This window comes from Mustela putorius, unplaced genomic scaffold (assembly GCF_011764305.1).
Source record: "Mustela putorius furo isolate JIRA1106 unplaced genomic scaffold, ASM1176430v1.1 tig00000577_pilon_pilon_pilon, whole genome shotgun sequence".
NCBI classification, from domain to species: Eukaryota; Metazoa; Chordata; class Mammalia; order Carnivora; family Mustelidae; genus Mustela; species Mustela putorius.
The window spans coordinates 2177835-2199231 of NW_025421421.1; positions in this window are offsets into that span (position 1 = coordinate 2177835).

Genomic DNA, 21397 nt, shown 5'->3' on the forward strand with positions numbered 1-21397 from the left:
GATATGTATTCTTAAATTTTTCTCTTTATATTATTTAATATGTTATTGTAAACTGCATTATTTAATACATGTAAGATGAGCATATATTCATTGTCCAAATAATAATTTTGTTTTGGCAGGTAAGTAGATTATATCAGTCCTTTTTTTTTTTTTTAAGATTTTATTTATTTATTTGACACAGAGAGAGACAGCAAAAGAGGGAACACAAGCAGGGGGAGTGGGAGAGGGAGAAGCAGGCTTCCCACCAAGCGAGAAGCCCCATGTGGGACTTGATTCCAGGAACCCTGGGATTATGATCTGAGCCAAAGGCAGACACAACGAATAAGCCAACCAGGCACCACAAATCAGTCCTTTTTAAGATTTTATTTATTTATTTGACACAGAGAGAGAGAGAACACAAGCAGGGGGAGTAGCAGTCTTAGGGACAAGCAGACTCCCCACTGAGCAGGGGGGAGCAGTACTTGATCTCAGGACTCTGGGATCAAGTATTTGATCTCAAGGACTCTGGGATCGGGTCATGGGATCAATCCATGACCGGGCCAAAAGGAGACAGACAGACTGAGCTACCCAGGTACCCCAGATTATATCAGTTTTATTAATAGGTGCACACACATATGATTTCAGGCACACTGGGATATATGATCATTATAAATTAGGGAATATTGTAAATGATAAGTAATGAGTTCCTTGACAAGAAGTTCTAGTATCACTGTCTTTCTTGGAATGAAAATTATTGAAAAAAATTACTGAACAAAACACCTCTTACCATCATTGGAAACATTGCTTAAAATTAAGCATGACATATTGGCAATAATAAAATATTAATAGCTACCAAGTACACTGAATAATCCCTTTCCCACCATGAATTCGTAATGCTGAAAATTCATTTTGGCAATATTTTAAGAAATAATAAGGGATTTGAAAGAAAAATAAGGCAGAAATTAGGCTAAATATAGAGGATTTGATAATGCAGTTTTGGGAGAAATAGAGGAAAATGAAACACTTAGGATAATGTTTTGCTTTGTTTAGATGAACTTGTACATGAACTTATCATAAGGAATTTTAATAATAACTAAAATGTATTGCACAATTAATATGGAAGGTATTTTTCTACATTCTTTACCTGGATTATCATATTAGAACATCTAATTAGATACAATTATGACTCTCATGTTATAGTTAAGTAAAACCCAGAACATTTAAGAAGGTTGGCCAAGGTGGTCATATGACTTGGAAGTGACTAAGCTGAGAATCAAATCTAGAATGACTGACCTTGAGATCTCACTAATCACCTCAATGCCATATTGTCTCTGATTGTGTTAAACTGTATACTCCCATGCGTTGGAGGATGGCTTTGATATACATTCTTTTAAAAAATTTATTTTTTTGAGAGAGAGAGAAAGCAGGAGGGAGTGTCAGAGGGAGAGGGAGAAGCAGACTCTCCACTGAGCAGGGACGCCAATGGGGGCTCAATCTCAGGACCCTGAGATCATGACTTGAGCCAAAGGCAGACACTCAACTGACTGAGCCACCCAGGTGCCCCTTTGATACATATTCTTTTTTTTTTTTTTTAAGATTTTATTTAATTATTTGACAGACAGAGATCACAAGTAGGCAGAGAGTCAGGCAGAGAGAGAGGAGGAAGCAGGCTGCCTGCTGAGCAGAGAGCCCGATGTGGGGCTCGATCCCAGGACCCTGGGATCATGACCTGAGCCAAAAGCAGAGGCTTTAACCCACTGAGCCACCCAGGCACCCCTGATACATATTCTTAATGGCCATCAAGTATTCCCCTTCAATTAATGGCCATCAAGTATTACCCTTCAATTAGGCCTCACTGACCAGACTAAAAAACGTCTATCTAAAGATTTTGTTTCTTAAACCTTTAGGTTAATAGTCCTGTCTGAAGCCATGTTGGGAAGTAGGTCAGGAATTATCTGGCATGCATCTAAAAGGTCACTGAACGTTCCAATTAATAATGATGGGAGAAAGAGACTTTTTTGAGTGTTTCGTTGAAAAATAGTCTTACTTGCATTGTGCAGAATTAGAAAGATGTCAGCATGTCAACAGATTTCCTGCTAGAAGGAAAAGAGTTTTACAATTCATATTGTTAATTATTTAAGATCCCCCAAAAGTTATTAACATTCTTTCTTCAATATTCCTTGAAGTATCTTTTAAAAATTATATTGCAAGTAGTATTATAAGTTATGACAACACTTTTCATAGGTTTCTTGAATTTTAAGCTTTTGAAATACAGGTACCATGTCTGTCTGTCCTTCTGTCTGTCGGTCCCAAGTTACCATCTCATTACCTAGCCCAGCACCTGCCACATCGTGGGCTGTCAATAGTTGTGTTGAGTGAATGGATCCATGAGCGAATGAAATAACCCTCTGTTCATAGTTGCCCCAACCCTTTATTTTCCTTTATAAAAGAGAATATAAATTATAGGAGGAAAAACCATAATCTTACATTAATTTTATTATAACCACAACTTGCATAATTATAAGATAATTATGATTTTTTTTTTAACTCTAAAAAAAACATTGTTCAGCAGGGTTTTTTTTGTTTGTTTTTCCCAAAAAACAACATCTTTGGGAAGGAAGTGTTTAAGCTTGCATGTTTTCCAAAGGCACAGTCTAGGTAACCAACAAGCACTGTCTTATTCCGTATTGGAGAAGTGAAATACACAAATCCAATACCTCAGTGGTCCTGTTGCCTACAAAAGCCGTGATTCTCAGTGCTCTGTTAGAATTAATTTTGCAACTCAAAGGCAAAACAACTGCTTGGGTTCTTTGAAGATATAAACAGAATAAAGATGTAGACTTTGTGACCACAAGACTAAGAATTTCTTTTGAAAACTCATTCTGATCCTTTGTACTTTCCCTGAGAAGTAACTCTTAAGATTGGGTTTGGGGTAGGGTGGGGTGCAGTAAGTGGAGTGAAGCGCTTGGCCTTAGGCTGCTTTTCAGTACCCAGGGCATCACGGCTTCGTGTGTAGTGGGTGTTCAAAGTTATCTGTTACATAAACTATTGAAAAAGGCAACAGAATCATGATGAATGAAGATAACAGAATGAAAATTTCTGTGGATAATCTCCAACACTTGTGTGGGTCAGTGTGTGTGTGTGTGTGTTGTGTATGTCGTTTTTTTTTTTTTTAATTTAATTTTATGTATGAAAGGAAAGTCTCTGCTGAGCTGAACAAAAACTAAGCTGTGGGGGCGCCTGCGTGGCTCAGTGGGTTAAGCCTCTGCCTTTGGCTCAGGTCGTGATCTCAGGGTTCTAGGATTGAGCCCTGCATGGGGCTCTCTGCTCAGCAGGGAGCCTTCTTCCCCCCTCTCTCTCTCTGACTGCCTCTCTAACTATTTGTGATATCTCTCTCTCTCTCTCTGTCAAATAAATAAATAAAATATTTAAAAAAAAAAAACAAAAACTAAGCTGTGTCAGAACTGAAATCATGAAAGTGCTGGGAGGGGAGGTAAATACATAGCACATAATGACTTTCAAACACTGCTAGCTACTGAAATTTCAATTTAGATTTCTTAAGAGTTTTAATGAATCTTGAACACTGTGAAAAATACTACCAGGAAGTTTAAAGACCACTCAATGGAAATGGTACAATAACATTAACTAATACAGTGCTAGCATAGAAAGGGTGATTTCTTCAGTGGGCTTGTATGTATCTTAGTTTTGAGATCTATATGCTTTTGATCAACGTTTCTCAAACTGTAGTATCAGAATTACTCAGATGATACAGATTCCTGATTCCACCCCCAGATCCCACAGCCATGGGTTTGAGGCTGGGATGAGAGTTTGCACCTCTCAAGAGTTCTCCGTGGGTGATAATCATGCCAGTTTGCAGACAAGATCTTGATCAACGCTAATTTAGATAATTTCGACTCTCCAGATGTTCATGTTATTTCAAATCCACATGTTATAAATGCGATGGTTTAATAATTAATATCTGAAGCCGTGCTGGGAAGTAGGTCAACCATGAGCTGGCCGTGTGTTCAAAAGGTCACTGAACATTCCAATTGAAAACGAAAGGAAGAGGTTTCTTGATTTTTAAATGTTTCAGTGGAAAACAGTCTTACCTGTGTTGTGCTGAAATGTTAAGGATTTTAGCGTGTCAACAGATCTCCTACTAGATGGTGAAGAGTTTGTGTGTGCATGTATGTAATTTTTCCCCTTAAGAACAAATTTCCTCTTTTCTTTTGAAAATTTCCCCTTTTTCTTTCTGTGTGAGAGGGTAGCTCTTTTGCTCTTAGAACTGGGTAATAATATTTTAAAGTAAACACAACAGCATGATTCCTTCCTGAAAATAGGAGCCAAAGTTTTTTGGTATGGCCTGAAGGAACAGCCCCTGTTTGGACGTATGCCTTAGGTCCAAAGGGAGAGACATCATTGAAACCATGGACCAGCTCTTAAATTTACTCAGAAATGACACATTTTATGGGTCAAAGCAAGTCTTGTGGCCTCTCTTGATGAAACTGGTAGAGACATATTGTTCTCCCATAGGGAGACACATCTCAGGCCTCACAAGACAAGCCCCACCTTGACCGCGTGGGGTTGCACGCTCCTCCTGTGGGGAAGGACAGCAGGTATTTTTGATGCTTCTTCTATTAGAACAAATGTTGAAGAATTAGTGACTTACTATCTCTGTTTTCTAGCCTCTCAATCAATACAGACTTTGACTCACATATATTTGCTTTACCAAAGAGGAGTCCTACTTCAGTATGTTTGCTAGCTTTGCAAACGATCCTCCCCAAAGATCATATATTTATATTTAAAAAGATATATTATGTTTCCTTACACAGTGTACTCTTTATTCTCCTGGGTTTCTTGTGAAGAAAAGGTCTTGATGTCAAAGATCCGGCTTGCGATTTTTTTGAATTTTAAAGCTTCATGTCTGAGTCCCTAACACAGCTAATGAATCCCTTTTATCATCAATGTCCGTTTCTATTTAATGTGGTGAGCTGTTCCTTCTTCAGAGTTTGGGGAAGAAACATAGAAACAGAGCAGATGATATAGATAAATGAACAGAACTAATAAGAATACAGATGCTGGGTTTGATTAGGATTGTGGCTTTGTAGCACATAATGACTTTCAAACACTGCTAGCTACTGAAATTTCAATTTAGATTTCTTAAGAGTTTTAATGAATCTTGAACACTGTGAAAAATAAAGTATATATGACACTGATTTAAAATAAACACACTTATAAAGATTTAGTTCATCAAAATGCCTGGGGGTGTGAATTTTAAATAGCAGACATTAGGGAGAGGATGACTATTAATTAAGAATGGCATTGTCAGGGATGCCTGGGTGGCTCAGTCCATTAAGCCTCTGCCTTTGGCTCAGGTCATGATCCCAGGGTCCTGGGATCAAATCCTACACTGGGCTCCCTGCTCAGCGGGGAGTCTGCTTCTCCCTCTCCTCCCTTCCCCTTGCTCATGCTCTCTATCTCACAAATAGATAAATCTTAATAAAAAAAATGGTATTGTCACACCCCATGATCAAGAGTTCATGATGGGCAATTCGGACACTTTTTTTCCCTAGGTTATAATGTTGCATAACTAGCTTTTATAAAATTAATATTATGAGAGGCACAGGTTTGCTCTAAAGTGTTATTTGCTCCATTAATTGTTTTCTCCTCAATTTACCTATCATCTGTCTGCCATTTGTCTGATCGATAGATAGCTATATAGATAGATAGACATTTTTGTTGTTGCTCTTTACTTCTTAGACTATTTCTTTGCCCTGGATAATTAATTCTATTGAGCAGAGCTTAGGTTAAATGTTTAATTCCTTGGACCCTGAGTTTATTCTTTACCTTAAAGGGTTTATGGTTTTCAAATGCTCTCTTTTGGAACAGTGATTTATGTTTTTCATTATTCTCATCTTTTTTTTTTCTTAAATATGCTTTATGGTACCTTTCATCAATAATATGTCAAGTGTTCTTATTTCTACCGTAATGCCATATAATGCTGACAAACCATTCATTGTAGACATAGACTCTGCCATTGGTTATCAGTTACCTACTTGGTAACACAATAAAGATATTATTTACTAATTGAAATCTTGCCCAAACTCTTGTTTTGGATATTAGAGAAAACACATTTCCTACAAGATTTCTCTGATAATTGAAATTATGATGGGCTTAGAAGGTAAAAATGCAAACTCTAAAACTGAGTTGGAATAAACTCTGTTACAAAATGAGGAGAAAATTTTTCTTTCTTGCAGACTAAGGGGATTATATGCAAAATGTATGACTCATGATGCATTTTCTCCCCAGTCGAGTTCTCCACGAAATGTTCCTTGATCTCACCTCCCAAAACATCCCTCCACCTCTCAAACCTGATGCAGTCACTTTTCCCCCTTTGCTCTCAGAGGGCATTGCATTTGCAACCAATGATACATTTTCTAACTGCATTTTCATCCACTGTTTACTTGTCCTTCTCTTCTCACCAGCGAGTTCTCCAAAAGTAGGAACACACATATAAGGAAATATCTGAAATACCAGAAATAACATGTAAACTTCAGATATAATCTGATGTAGTTAATTCAAATGGATCAAAGTTTTTACATTTAAGTAACAGTTGTAAAACATTCACAATTTTTTTTTAATTTACAATCAATATAATATATATGTTTTGCTATGCTTGTGACACTTCAACCCATAGACAGTTTTAATAATGCTAATAATCAAATTTATTTGGACTCGAAATCTATTATCTTTTACTGGATATGAATGACTCTTTGATATGTACTTGTAAGAAAATAGCAGTTTGTAAGTATTTCAACTGTACCAATACATTAGCTTTTAAACTTCACAGACAATGGAGCTGGACACCTTTGATGAATATTTATCATGTAACATTGTGTTCCTTTGTGTAATTGGCTAAACTGTTCCAGTTAATCTTGAATATTCAGCTGAAGCAGGAGACTGTCTAGAAGGTAAAGGAGGGGAACCAGCCTGCTAGGTGTCGTGTTTTTACTAACAAGAGCACCTCACGTACAGATGAAATGATAATCTGGGAAGAGCCATCTCCCTGTGCTTTCAAGCCCACTGCTTTAAATTAATATTGTGTTGCGATGGGATTCTCTTACCCTCGCCACATAGCACATCAGGCCTGCCCAGCGAGGGGGCCTGAGCAAAGGGACCAGCCGTGGGATCCAGCTCTCAGCAAGTCTCACATTACCTTCACTCCCGTAACCTTTTCAATTACATTTCAACGAAAATGTCAAACCCAAAGTGGTTTCAGATCCCTCATCTGCCTTTTGTGAGGTGATCCGGTACGCGTGCTTATTACGGAGTGTGGCTGAGTCCACGACACCGGGGCGCCCAGCAGACGGGAAAGGGTCTCAGATCTAGACCATTTCATGGAAATTATCTCCTGCCTTTTCATAACCTTATTTTTTATTAAACGCTTGCCACAATTTGGGTTGACTTCTTCCTTGAGGTTAGGCCCAATGTGAGTACTTACAAAATACATAATTAAGTTGAAATTTCTATTACCCAGAGTTTTGAGGCCGATTAAAAGGTATTTTTAGGACTTCTTTATTCTCTCTTCAAAACTAGTGCATATAACTCAAATATCATCGCATGGACTTCATGCAATTTTTGAGGTTTTTTTGTTTGTTTTGGTTTTGATTTTGTTTTTGTTTTCCATGCATCTGAGCAGCTTTGGAGCTCTTGTTTTTGGGGGATTAGACCCAGACTTTTTCTCACAAATGGGTGCCTTATTAGAAGGGAGGTAGACTGCTTCCAGTAAAGCCTCTCAAGGCAAGACTGCAAAAATTTTACCTTGATGAGCACAATACGAACCCTATGGCTTAATCTGAGGTAGCTGCAACATGCAAATCCCTCCCTGTGCTTAGTACCATTAAATAGAATATGATAGAATTTGTGCGCAAAGATTAGACACAAGCTCTTTGCAAATAGGAAGATACCGTTGGATGCAACACTATAAAAGTCACCTATCTGGGAAAGTTGCACACATTTTTTTGGTGAGTCTTACCAGAGTGCAATATTTTAGAACAACCTTGTGTATTTCTACTTTTTTCCAAGAAAAAAAAAAAAAGCACATTAATTTTATGGTGAGTGACAGACAGCGTGTTCGAGGCTGATAGAAAGGAATGATAGCCAGTGGTTCCCTGAAGTTAATGTGTCTTTTTCTTACAGTCTGAAAATGCTTTACTATCCTCTTCTTTCATATTAACACACATTAATTTTGCCACTCATTCATTTGTATGAGCCACATTAGTACAGTTTTATTCTCTTGAGGAGTTTCTTTGAATGAAATTAAAGGATAGGTTATAAATGCCTACCCAAAAGCAGAAGAGGAAACTGATGGACTTCTAAGCAAATTAAAGGCTTCTCTTCCTTCTTATATCTCTGTGGTTTTATTATAATACTTAGGACACGAAATTATTGGATTTCGTATTAGATGACAGCAAAAAAGCATAGATTTTTCAACCACACCTGACACTCCCATGTATGAAAATACTTGTTGAATGGAATGGATATATGAAGGACAAGGTCAGTGGTCAAATATATACTGAGTTAAGTAAGTTCTACAGGACATGAGGCTGGCTGCAGAGGAAGTAGAAGGATTAGTCGGGCACTGCCCCTGCCTGTGAAATACAGTTGAGATGGAGAGAGGAAGAGCTATCTATACAAATAACCATTTTATCAGAGTTTAATAGGACAGAGCAGCATGCCACTGCTCTGGCATTGAGTGCCGCTGTGTCTAACAGAGAGATTGCCAAATATATTTTATAATATGTCACTAGAGATATGTTTAAGGAATGAGTATCTGTGAGTAATATGGGACAAGTGAATCTACTGAGATGAAACTTCATCTTTTTTTTTAATTTTTTTTGCATTTTCTAGCCTTATTCAGCAGCTTGATTCTGATGAGAAGGAAGGAGCAGTAGCTGCCCAAGGTTACCACTGGAGGATGAGCCCAGGGAGGGAAGGCACAATGGCCATCCCATTCCTTGTATTTCTAGACCGCTGCATAACACTTCGCGTGTGGCAGGCCCTCAAGGAGGATTTCTGCAGTGATAAAATGGATAAAATGTAGGGAGATGTTTAGTAGCAATTTAAAAATTGTGGTTGGAAGGATCTCAGTGTGGATGTATGTATGTGAAGAACAGTGAGTGTCAGACAGTGCTGAATTATATTCTCCAGAAAACAGTGCATTGTAGGGAAGAGGTCTTCGAATGCAGAGGTCACGGAAATGGGGCCTTTAGAGTGGCACAGGGTCTAGAAAAAGTGGAGGCAGACACTCCTATGAATTGACATAATACGAAAAAAATAAGTTGGAAGTAAGTACATTTTTCAGCTAATTACTAAATTTAAATAAATTAGCTCATTTTGTGAAATACTAGAAAATACGTGGGGTTGCAATTTAGAAGACCTCAAACATCAGTATGTATGTTAAGTTTTCTATCTAATAGTAGGAGGTTATTGCAAAGTGTTCAAAGGAACATAATGAATTGAAATAGGCACTATTTCAGTCAAGAAAAGTTGAAGACTTGTTAGGTTAAAAACTGCAGACATAAGAAAGAATGCAACACTGGTGATACCCCCAGTTGCTCTTGGGAGACTGTCAAATGCTTCTGGACTTTACCACGAGCTTATGGGGTAGAATTCCCTTTCATGTTTTCATCCCTCCGTGGGGCACACTGTTCAGTCCCCACACTGTGCCGGGACTTTGAGTATCATGGCTGGTAGGTGGTGTGTGGTCCACGGGGCTTAATTATGGAAGATCTGCACTCTTGGGTTTCTCTCACTCTTGTCTCTGCCCTTCACATCAGAGGCTCCTCCTTAACCTTCATTCTTCGGTGTGTATCTTTCTCACTCGTTCCAATCCCAATTTTTACCACCTCTTTCTTCTACCTAACCTCCCCTCGCCCCGCTGCTGTACTATATGATTCTTTGGTAGCAAAGCAACTGGCTCTGTATACAGCTGTCCAAATATTCTTAGACCAGGCGCTCAGGTAAGAGGTTTCTTTAAGCATTTGGTTTGGTTTGGTTTGGTTTTTGTTTTCTTATTAACAGAGAATACCCTTGTGGGGATTGGTGATAAAACAAAGTGATAGTTGGAAAACAGATGAATGCTTCCAGATCCAATCCTGCAGATCATCCATCAGAAAAAAAAAAAAAAAAACAAAGAAAAAGTACAGATGACTCCAAGATATAAATCCTGCAGAAATATATATATATAAAAGATTTTAATGAAGGAAGAACGAGAAATTGGGTGTAAAACTGAGGAAAGTCTATTGACTTCTACGCAAAATTCTACTTCTGTTCCTCCACCTCCCCCCCTTTTATTTTTAATCTGCTTCCCTGAAAAACTCTGTTAGAGCAACACAAAGGATATTTCAGATCACCAGCAAAGAGATGAGCAGTCATGAAAATAGATGAGCTCCCAAAGGGGAAAATAAGCAAGACACACAGAGGGTCAAGAATGGCATGCAACGCAAAACCAAACAAAACAAAAACCAAATTATTTTTAGCTTATACCTACAGACAATCACAGATTTCATTTTCCAATAAATGAAATATGGCTTCGTAGTAGTCTTCAGGAATCAAAATAAATTCAGATGGAAACACTGGGCGGGAGGTCACACCTAGGGTTTATACAATTATGTCAAAACATTGTTGGCCTCTGCTCCCTCAGTCTTGACCTGGCTCTCTGTTTCCTTGTCTAGCTAGTGCTTATGCATGAATTCCTTGAGAGACTGGGCTTTGAAGGACTTAATTTAATAAAATTAACTCTTTGACTTGCTTGGGTCAAAACAGCTACCATTAGCACTAATGCATTTTGAATTATTATGTGGGAGTGTGTTATAGTGTTGTATGACTAAAAACATAGTTTGGTACAAAAATAAATAAAATCCCATGCTTTTTCTCTGTGTCTACAAAGTAAGTATCTTGAAATAAAACGTGTATCACTGACTTCCTCTCTGTTACATAACTGCTCATCAGTGATCTCACTATGTCCTATATTCTAGTCTGCTCTCCAACAACCCTTTTGTTAGTAATTTTTCTTTTTTATTTTTTTAAGATTTTATTTATTTATTTGACAGACAGAGATTATAAGTAGGCAGAGAGGTAGGCAGAGAGGAGGAAGCAGGCTCCCTGCTGATCAGAGAGCCCAATGCCAGGCTCGATCCCAGGACTCTGGGATCATGACCTGAGCCGAAGGCAGAGGCTTTAACCCACTGAACCACCCAGGCGCCCCTGTTAGTAATTTTTCTTAACCACATTTTTTTTTTAAGATTTCTTTATTTATGAGAGAGAGCGTGAACAAAGGGAGGGGCAGAGGCAGAGGGAGAGAATCTCAAGCAGACTCCCCGCTAAGCATGGAGCTCCAGGAAGGGCCCGCCTCTGACCCTGAGATCACGACCCCACGTTCACGACCCCAGGCAAAACCAGGATTGTAGTCTTAACCACCTGAGCCACCCGGCACACCATCTTAAGCACTATTTCTAATTGTCGTGTTCTATCAATATTTTGTATTGATTACTTCTATTTCATACTGCTCTAACCTGTTTTCTAGGTCATCCCCCAACAGATCATGCCATATGTTTTCAGTATTTTCTCCTGCTTTGTGGAGCTGATGTTGTCCTCACCCCACATACTCAGCCAGCTTATTTCTGCTTGGAGACATTTATAAGCATATCTTTGTTTTCTCTAAATTGCCCAGAGTCTCCCCTTAATGTTTATGGACCTTAAAGTCGTTAAAGACCTAGGCCACTTCTTATCTCAAATGTTCAAAGAGACCCGGGGTTTACTACACAGGCTCTACTATCTTTGTCTGTTTTCTGTCTCTGAAGAAGCAAAGTATAGAGCAAAGGCCAAACTCAGTAACAATGGTCATACAATGCATTACTTTGAGTACGATGGTGAACTTGTTCATTAGATGTGACGGCATTTGGGCATTCTATTTACACCCCAAGGAATGAGTGCTGACTGCTTGGTTCCTGTGCATGAAATATGTATACTTTAAAAGGGAAAACTGATAAAATATCATTTAAAAATTCATGTAAATAAGATGATACTGATAATCATATTTAGTCTTTCTTTAGTGTTACAGAACCTGAAATTATTCTGAAACTATAGGTTGAATTTCCAAAATAGTTTTCTCTTACAATACCATTGTCTAAAGGAGTTCTGGGGAACAGTGTTCTTAGATGTGGGTGCACACGTGCATATCTGAACTGTAATCATCAAATATATATAGTATGGTTTGACTTCTTTCCTATGGGGGAAAAATAAAAATAGCATTCTAATTTCCTTATCATTTTTTTCTTCCATCCCAATCTAAAAGAAGATTTTAGGTAATAATAATGTTATTTCTGTTACCCAGATGCTTTGCAGATCACTGCACTGCAAAGCGTCATACCTTCTCAGGCACTTAAAAAGAAGAGGAGGGACAGCAGGTGGGCCTGCATTTCCAGCCCCACCCCATCAGAGCCCCCACGAGGGCACCCAGTACTTTCACTTCTGGGGTGCCCTGTTTCTTTCCTTTTTGCATGGATATAGCTGGGCCGTGTGTGATTCTCTTCCATTAAGTATTAGGTTTATATCGTGGCCACAGCAGATTACTGCTGAGTTAGTGGCTTTAAGGTGCACCAATCTATTATTTATTTACACTCCTGTACATCAGACACTCAGTGTGGGGCTCTCTGTCCGAAACACCAAGGTATTGGCAGGGAGGGCTATGTTCCTCTCATGTCCCTGTTCCCTCTGGCTTTGACAAGATTCAGTTTGTGGGGCTGTAGGACTAAGGTCTCCAGTGTGTTTGATGGCTCTCAGTTCCAGGGTCCCACTCAGCTCTGAGGGGCCTTTCTCCCCTCCCGCCACTTGTCCCCTGCATCTCAGAACCAGCCTCAGAGCCTCAGTCCTCCTGATGCCATCTGATTCCTTCTTCTTGCCTTCTTTCAGTTTTAAGGACTCGTGATTAGCTCTGGCCCACCTGGATAATCCAAAATCATCTTCCCAGCTCAAAACACTTCCTGTAACCCTATCTCTAAAGTCCCTTTTGCTACACAAGGTAGTGTATGAAGTGTCTTCATGGCGGGTGGTTGCTTGGCTTACCACCAGTTGCGTCGTCCATTCTCTGAAGCCTTGAGGACGTCATCCCATTGTTGTGTATTAATCAGTATCACTGTGGACATGTTTGAGAACAACATGACTTTCTTTAATCTTTGAAAGATTTCTTTCAATGAGGATTCTTGTGATGTCTTTCATTATACTTGGGTTTTCCCTAAATTTGAAATTATGACCATATCTTAGCTATTTGTATAAATTTCGATCAATCTAAGGACCCATCTATTACTGTCTTTTGAACATTGTGTAATTTTTTCAACATTTCCGGAAAAAAAAGTCATTACATATTTTAGTAGGTTTTGAATTTCGTTTATTGACTTTTCTAGTTTCAGAATAGCCTTTATTTCCATCTTGCATTATTATGGTCCTCAGATTTTACCTTCTGACTCTTTTTATCTTTGTATGTTGCTTTTATATTTGATGTAATTAGGAATATCCTTTACTTGCATGATTTAGACTTCTGTCATGACCTTTCTCTTATTTATCATTTATTTTATGGTGTTGCTTTGATCAGTTTGTGTCCTTTTCTTTATCATCACAATTTGTATTCAGTTCTGTTCCCTTATCTTCTGTAAGCTTTAATTTTAGTGAGCTCATTATTTTGTTATGTTCTATAGTACAAAGTATTTGAAGAAACTTTTCTTTTAATTTTTGGATTTTGTCTTTTTCAGGGTTAAAACAGAGCTATCTAACTACTTAATATATTTTCATGAATGCTATTTACTTATTTTTAAGATTTATATATTTATTATTAGACAGAGATGGGGAGAGAGAACACAAGCTGGGAGAAGAAGGAGAAGCAACCACCCCAACTAAGCAGGAAGCCCTATGCGGGACTTGATCCCTGTACCCTAGGATCATGACCTGAGTCAAAGGCAGACATTAGCTGACTGAGACACCCAGGCACCTCCCCATTTATGTACTTATATTTCCATGATGCCACTGGAAATGTTCTCACCAATGTTAAATTTAGGTAATTCTGTCTGGGCAACTATTTCTTCTAAACTTGCATGGGTGAATTCTCCATTAGTCCTTTCCTGCCATGAGACATTTACAATCTGAAGGTTGGGTGGTATGTGCTGTGAACTTTGATATAAACTTGACCCTTGCTTGGTTCCCTCACAGATACAGGGAACCCTCTGCTCTCTTGCCCGCTCATCCATCCATGCATCCACCCACCCACCTATCCATCCATGCATACATCCCAGTAATTCCGTTCACAGTGACTTGGCTGTAATTAGGGAGTCAGTGTAGTTAAGTAAATCAGCAGAAAGTGCTATTACACACTGCTTGCCCCTTGAGGCTTGCTCTGGAATGCATCAGTGGGTTCCAAGGCAGCTCTACAGTCGCCATGGTTAGTTTCCCCCACCTCCCTGGGCCTTGCTCCATCTGAGAGGCAGGCCTGGGCCTCCATGCTTAAGCTGCTCCTCATGCGGGTCTCCATGACCTTTCCAGAATCTGCAGAGTCACAGTGGGGCAGGGTCTGAGAATACATTAAAAACGTCAGCATCTAGCGAAATAAGTCAAGCAGAGAAAGATAACTATCATATGATCTCCCTGATGTGAGGAAGTGGTGATGCAACATGGGGGCTTAAGTGGGTAGGAGAAGAATAAATGAAACAAGATGGGATTGGGACCCCAATTGGGACCATAAGTGACTCTTAATCTTACAAAATAAACTGAGGGTTGCTGGGGGGAGGAGGGGTAGGAAAAGAGGGGGGTGGGGTTATGGACATTGGGGAGGGTATGTGCTTTGGTGAGTGCTGATTCACAGACCTGTACCCCTGGGGATAAAAATGCATGTTTATAAAAAATAAAAAATTAAAAAAAAAAAATAAAATAAAATAAAAAAACAGAAAACAAAAACGTCAGCATCTTCTGATCATTTTCATCGGTGTACGTTTTGGAGAGGGAGGTTCTTAGAACTGGGTTCAGTCTGCCATTTTTCCCCTGGAGACCCCAATCTCCAGAGACTCACCTCCAGGGCTCCCCCCGTTCTGAGGGCTCTGCTCTCGTGCACCTTTTCCTTGTCTGGGTCCTTCTTCAGGAGCATACATTGTCACCAAATAAGCTTCTTATTTTTTAACTGTAAATATTTCTCATCTTCTCCCATATCATTTATCATGTCTCTATCTTGTTTTTCCTTCTTCCCTCCCCGTGCCCTCCCACCCCGCCTTCCTTCCTCTCTCTTCCTTCATCCTCCTTCCTTCCTTCTTTCCTTCCTTGTCTCCTGTATTCTGTATTCTGTATCGCCTCCTGTATTCTCTATTCTGTATTCTGTATCGTCTCCTGTATTCTCTATTCTGTATTCTGTATCGTCTCCTGTATTCTCTATTCTGTATTCTGTATCGTCTCCTGTATTCTCTATTCTGTATTCTGTATCGTCTCCTGTATTCTCTATTCTGTATTATTCTGTATCGTCTCCTGTATTCTCTATTCTGTATTCTGTATCGTCTCCTGTATTCTCTATTCTGTATTCTGTATCGTCTCCTGTATTCTCTATTCTGTATTCTGTATCCTGCCTCCTGTATTCTCTATTCTGTATTCTGTATCCTGCCTCCTGTATTCTCTATTCTGTCTCTGTATCGCCTGTATTCTCTATTCTGTATCCTGCCTCCTGTATTCTCTATTCTGTATTCTGTATCCTGCCTCCTGTATTCTCTATTCTGTATTCTGTATCGCCTCCTGTATTCTCTATTCTGTATTCTGTATCGTCTCCTGTATTCTCTATTCTGTATTCTGTATCGCCTCCTGTATTCTCTATTCTGTATTCTGTATCGTCTCCTGTATTCTCTATTCTGTATTCTGTATCGTCTCCTGTATTCTCTATTCTGTATTCTGTATCCTGCCTCCTGTATTCTCGGAGGGTTTTACAACTCTTGTCTCAATTTTATTACTCTAATTCCATTTCCTAATCTGTGATGATTTTTTGACCTGAAAATGACATCTATTATGATTTTGCCTTTTTTCTTAAGTTCTCTTATTTTATTTCATAAATGTATGCATTCCTCTTTTCGGACAGCTCAGCTTTTATCTGTTTTCTTATTTTAAATGTTTCTTTGTTTATAAACATGATGCTACTTTTTTTTTTCAAATGTTAGACAAAAGCAAATTAGGTTTAAAATGTGTGTTTTTAATGAATATATATATATAATATATTTACATATAAATAACATAAAATATGTTTATGTATTTATAATATTTTAAAATTATTACCTTTTCAGAATTGTTTATGTGTTTATTTCATGTTTACACGTATTGTCTTTAAAAAGCAGCTGCCTATCCATTTAGATGTTTTCCTAAGATCAGTGCTGGAGGTTTCTTTTTATTTTTTTATTTTTGATTTTTTTTAAAAAAGATTTTATTTATTTATTTGACAGACAGAGATCACAAGTAGGCAGAGAGACAGGAATGGAAACAGGCTCCCTGCTGGGCAGAGAGAGCCCCATGTGGGGCTCAATCCCAGGACTCTGGGATCATGACCTGAGCTGAAAGCAGAGGCTTTAACCCACTGAGCCACCCAGGTGCCCCTGGAGGTTTCTTTTTAAATAGCCTCCCTATCACCTCTGCAGTCCCTCTCCAGAACTTACTGCAGTTGTCATTGCTGCTGACTTCGAACCTGTGACATGACCTGTTTCATAATGGAGAAACTCTGGAATCACACTCTTTCAGGGTTTCAAATATCCCCCTGACTTCAGGCTTCTGCTAGTCATTGTTTTCACTGCTAGTGATTCAAAATATAGAAGGGCATTTTAAATGATGTGTTCCTTTCCCCCCTCCGCTTTTTAAATTGTTATGTTAGTCCCCATACAGTACCTCATTACTTTTTTTTTATTATTATTGTATTGTTAATTACCATACAGTACATCATTAGCTTTTGATGTAGTGTTCCATGATTCATTGTTTGCATATAACACCCTGTGCTCCATGCAATCCGTGCCCTCCTTAATACCATCACCAGGCTCACCCATCTCCCTACCACCCTTCCTTCTAAAACCCTCAGCTTGTTTCCCAGGGTCCATAGTCTCTCATGGTTTGTCTCCCCCTCTGATTTCTCTCTCTTCATTTTTCCCTCCAACTAATGTTCCACTTGCTATTCCTTATGTTCCACAAATAAGTGAAACCATACGATAATTGACTTTCTCTGCTTGACTTATTTCACTCAGCATAATCTCTTCCAGTCCCATCCGTGTTGATGGAAAAGTTGGATATTCATCCTTTCTGATGGCTGAGTAATATTCCATTGTATATATAGATGACATCTTCTTTATCCATTACTCTGTTGGAGGGCATCTCAGCCCTTTCCCTAGCTTGGCTATTGTGGACATTGCTACTATGAACATTGGGATACATATGACCCTTCTTTTCACTACATCTGTATCTTTGGGGCAAATACCCAGTAGTGCAATTGCCAGGTCATAGGTAGCTCTATTTTTAACTTTTTGAGGAAACTCTGTTTTCACACTCTTTTCCAGAGTGGCTGGACCAGCTTGCATTCCCATTTCCCCTTTCTCCACACCCTCTCCAACACATATTATTTACTATCTTGTTAATTTTGGTCATTCTAATCGGAGTAAGGTGATATCTCAATTTGTTTTTTTTTTTTTTAAGATTTTATTTATTTGACAGAGAGAAATCACAAGTAGGCAGAGAGGCAGACAGAGAGAGGGGGGGGGGGGAAGCAGGCTCTCTGCTGAGCAGAGAGTCTGATGTAGGGCTTGAGTCCAGGACCCTGAGACCATGACCTGAGCTGAAGGCAGAGGCTTTAACCCACTAAGCCACCCAGTCGCCCCTCTCAATGTGGTTTTGATTTGAATTTTCCTAATGGCTACTGATTATAAATATTTTTTCATGTGTCTGTTAGCCATTTGTGTGTCTTCTTTGGAGAAGTGTCTGTTCATGTCTTCTGCCTGTTTTTTTACTTGATCATTTGTCTTTTGGACATTGACTTTGAGAAATTCTTTATAGATCTTGGATATCAGCCCTTTGTCTGTTGTGTCATTTGTAAATATCTTCTCCCATTCCGTGTGTTGTCTCTTTGTTTTGGTGACTGTTTCCTTTGCTATGCAGAAGGTTTTTATCTTGATGAAGTCCCAGAAGCTTTGTTTCCCTTGCCTTTGGAGACATGTCTTGAAAGAAGTTGATGTGGCCAATGTTGAAGAGATTATTGCCTATGTTCTCCTTTAGGATTTTGATGGATTCCTGTCTCATATTGAGGTCTTTCATCCATTTTGAGTTTATCTTTGTGTATAGTGTGAGAGAATAGTCAAGTTTCATTCTTCTGTATATAGCTGTCCAATTTTCCCAGCACAATTTATCGAAGAGACTGTCTCTTTTCCATTTGATATCTTTTCCTGCTTTGTCAAAAATTAATTGACCATAGAGTTGAGGGTGCATTTCTGGAGACTTTGTTCTGTCCATTGACCTATGTGTCTGTTTTTGTGTCAGTACCATACTGTCTTGGTGAATACAGCTTTGTAGTATAGCTTAAAATCAGGCAACGTGATGCCTCCAGGTTTGTTTTTCTTTTTCTACATCTCCTTGGTGATTTTGGGTCTTTTCTGGCTCCATACAAATTTTAGGATTGTTTGTTCCAGAACTTTGAAAAATGCCATTGACACTGAAAGTAAAGATTGCTCTGGGCAGCATAGACATTTTAACAATGTTTATTCTTCCAATCCATGTGCATGGAATGCTTTTCCATCTTTAATAAAAGGTGTTCAAATTGGCCAAGAAGAAATAAAACTCTCTTTCTTCACAGATGACATGATACTTTGTGTGGAAAACCCAAAAGACTCCACCCCCAAATTACTAGAACTCATAGAGCAGTTCAGTAGTGTGGCAGGATACAAAATCAATGCATAGAAATCAGTTGTTGTTTTTTTTTTAATACACTAACAATGTAATTAGAAAGAGAAATTAGAGATTTGATTCCATTTACAATAACATCAAAAACCATAAGATACCTTGGAATAAACCTAACCAAAGAGATAAAGGATCTATACTCTAGGAGCTATAAAAACTCATGAAAGAAATTGAAGAAGACATAAATGATGTATTCTAAGTATGTCTCCTGTCTGTTCTTTCTAAAATCCCTGGCATGGCATTAATCATGGAATGTTAGCAGAGTGCCTTATCAGGAAAGTTTATATTTATTCTGAGATACTGCAATGCTTCCTCAGTTGGGGAGATGAATCTTTCCACAGAGAATTAGCCTTCACATGAGCCCATTTCCTCTGTATGATATTTCACATCTTTACATTTTGCAGGATGTACACAGTATTCTTTTCTCAGTTTCAATGATGATGTAGATATTCTCTTATTTTTGTTCCTGTGGTGATTTCAACTGGCCTCTGAAAAGGCACCTCTTCTCAGTCTGTTATTTTAGCTGAAAGTCACAACCTTATTTTTTGTTGAACCTAATTTTAAGGAAATTAATTATGGGATCAATTCTTTTTTTTTAAAGATTTAATTTATTTATTAGATAGAGATCACAAGTAGGCAGAGAGGCAGGCAGAGAGAGAGGAGGAAGCAGGCTCCCTGATGAGCAGAGAGCCCGATGCAGGACTTGATCCCAAGACCCTGGGATCATGATCTGAGCTGAAGGCAGAGGCTTTAACCCACTGAGCCATCCAGGCGCCCCTATGGGATCAATTCTTATTTAACCAAAGAAAATGACCAAACCCAGAACAATTTTTTTTTAATCATATACTTTAATCCTTGAAAAAGAGACTTCTCTCTGGAAAATCACACAGGTGTAAAAAAGAAAAGAAAATATGCTTATTATGAATTAGTAGGCTCTAATGTCAAATTTAATTTTTATACCCATTGTAAAACATTTATTTTTGTTATTGCTAACTTTTAGCCTTTTAAAGACTGGAAAGTATGTGCCCATGACTTTTAAAAACTTGTTCAACACATATTTTTAAGCTTCTTCTGTGGGTCAGGTTAATTTCTACAAGACTGTAAGATCCCTGATATCAGTTTATATTCTAATGGAGGAGGCTAGCCAATAATCAGAGAGGTGATCAGTTAGGATAGGTAGTACTAAACATTTGATCAAGAAAGTCTCACTAGGAGATTTACATATGAGCAGATGTCCTCATTGTAAGAGAGGGAGAGAGACAGCCATGCAGAGACTGGTGTGGGTGGGGCAGAAGAAATGGGATAACTCTGAATTCACAGAATCAGAGAAAGACAGTTCCATGTACTATTCAAATTGAACACTGAACCTTTAAAAAGAGAAGAAAGAAGACAGAAATAACAATAATAAAGCCCGCATAGAAGTGAAGATAGACAAAGAAAATCTAGCACAAATGACTTTTTCTCCCCCTTTCTTTCCATTCTTAAGATTCAGAGGATTTTCACATTGTGGAATTCCCTTCTTTAGGTAGATGTGGTTTCCTGAAGATGATATTTTGGTAATCCCCACTCCCAGCCTTGAGATATGAATGTCTGACCCATGCTGAATATATCCACATATATTCAAACATTGCCTTCTAAATCAAAACAGTAACAGATCTCCTGGGAAGATTATGTACTTAAAACAAATCTACGATGAGTCATTTACAAAACAGTCACAGAAAAATTTAGCTTTGGAAAAACAATCTTTTTATTATGTTTTTATTGATGAAACTCAAAACAAGACCACATACACACATGGTCATATGGGTATGTAGTTATTTTTTGCCAATTTAAAATGTAAATACATGTGTGTTTATATAAATGTATGTGAATGTGTGTAAATAATGTGTTCAGGGGTCCCTAGATAATCAGATAATTCAGAATGAATATTAGGTTATTTGATACCCAGGTAAATAAATGTTCAATATATTTTATCTAGATTATTTTTCTGCTGTTAGATATTCATATGGTAATTAATTTAATATTTATTTATAGGTTTTACTTTTTTAAACTTTAGACATTTTAAATAATAGAAAAACAGAGTTCTGAAAATCACATGCATTACCTATCTCTGAAAATCAAAATGATCATGTACAAGTACTAGTACAAATATATATATATGTATATGTATATATGTAAGTACTATATACTTACCAGTATTGCTTACTATAATGAGAGTAAATATTTTAAGATAAGATTTTTTTTAAAGATTTTATTCATTTATTTGACAGAGAGATCACAAGTAGGCAGAGAGGCAGGCAGAGAGAGAGAGAGGGAAGCAGGCTCCCTGCCGAGCAGAGAGCCCGATGCGGGGCTCCATCCCAGGACCCTGAGATCATGACCTGAGCTGAAGGCAGAGGCTTAACCCACTGAG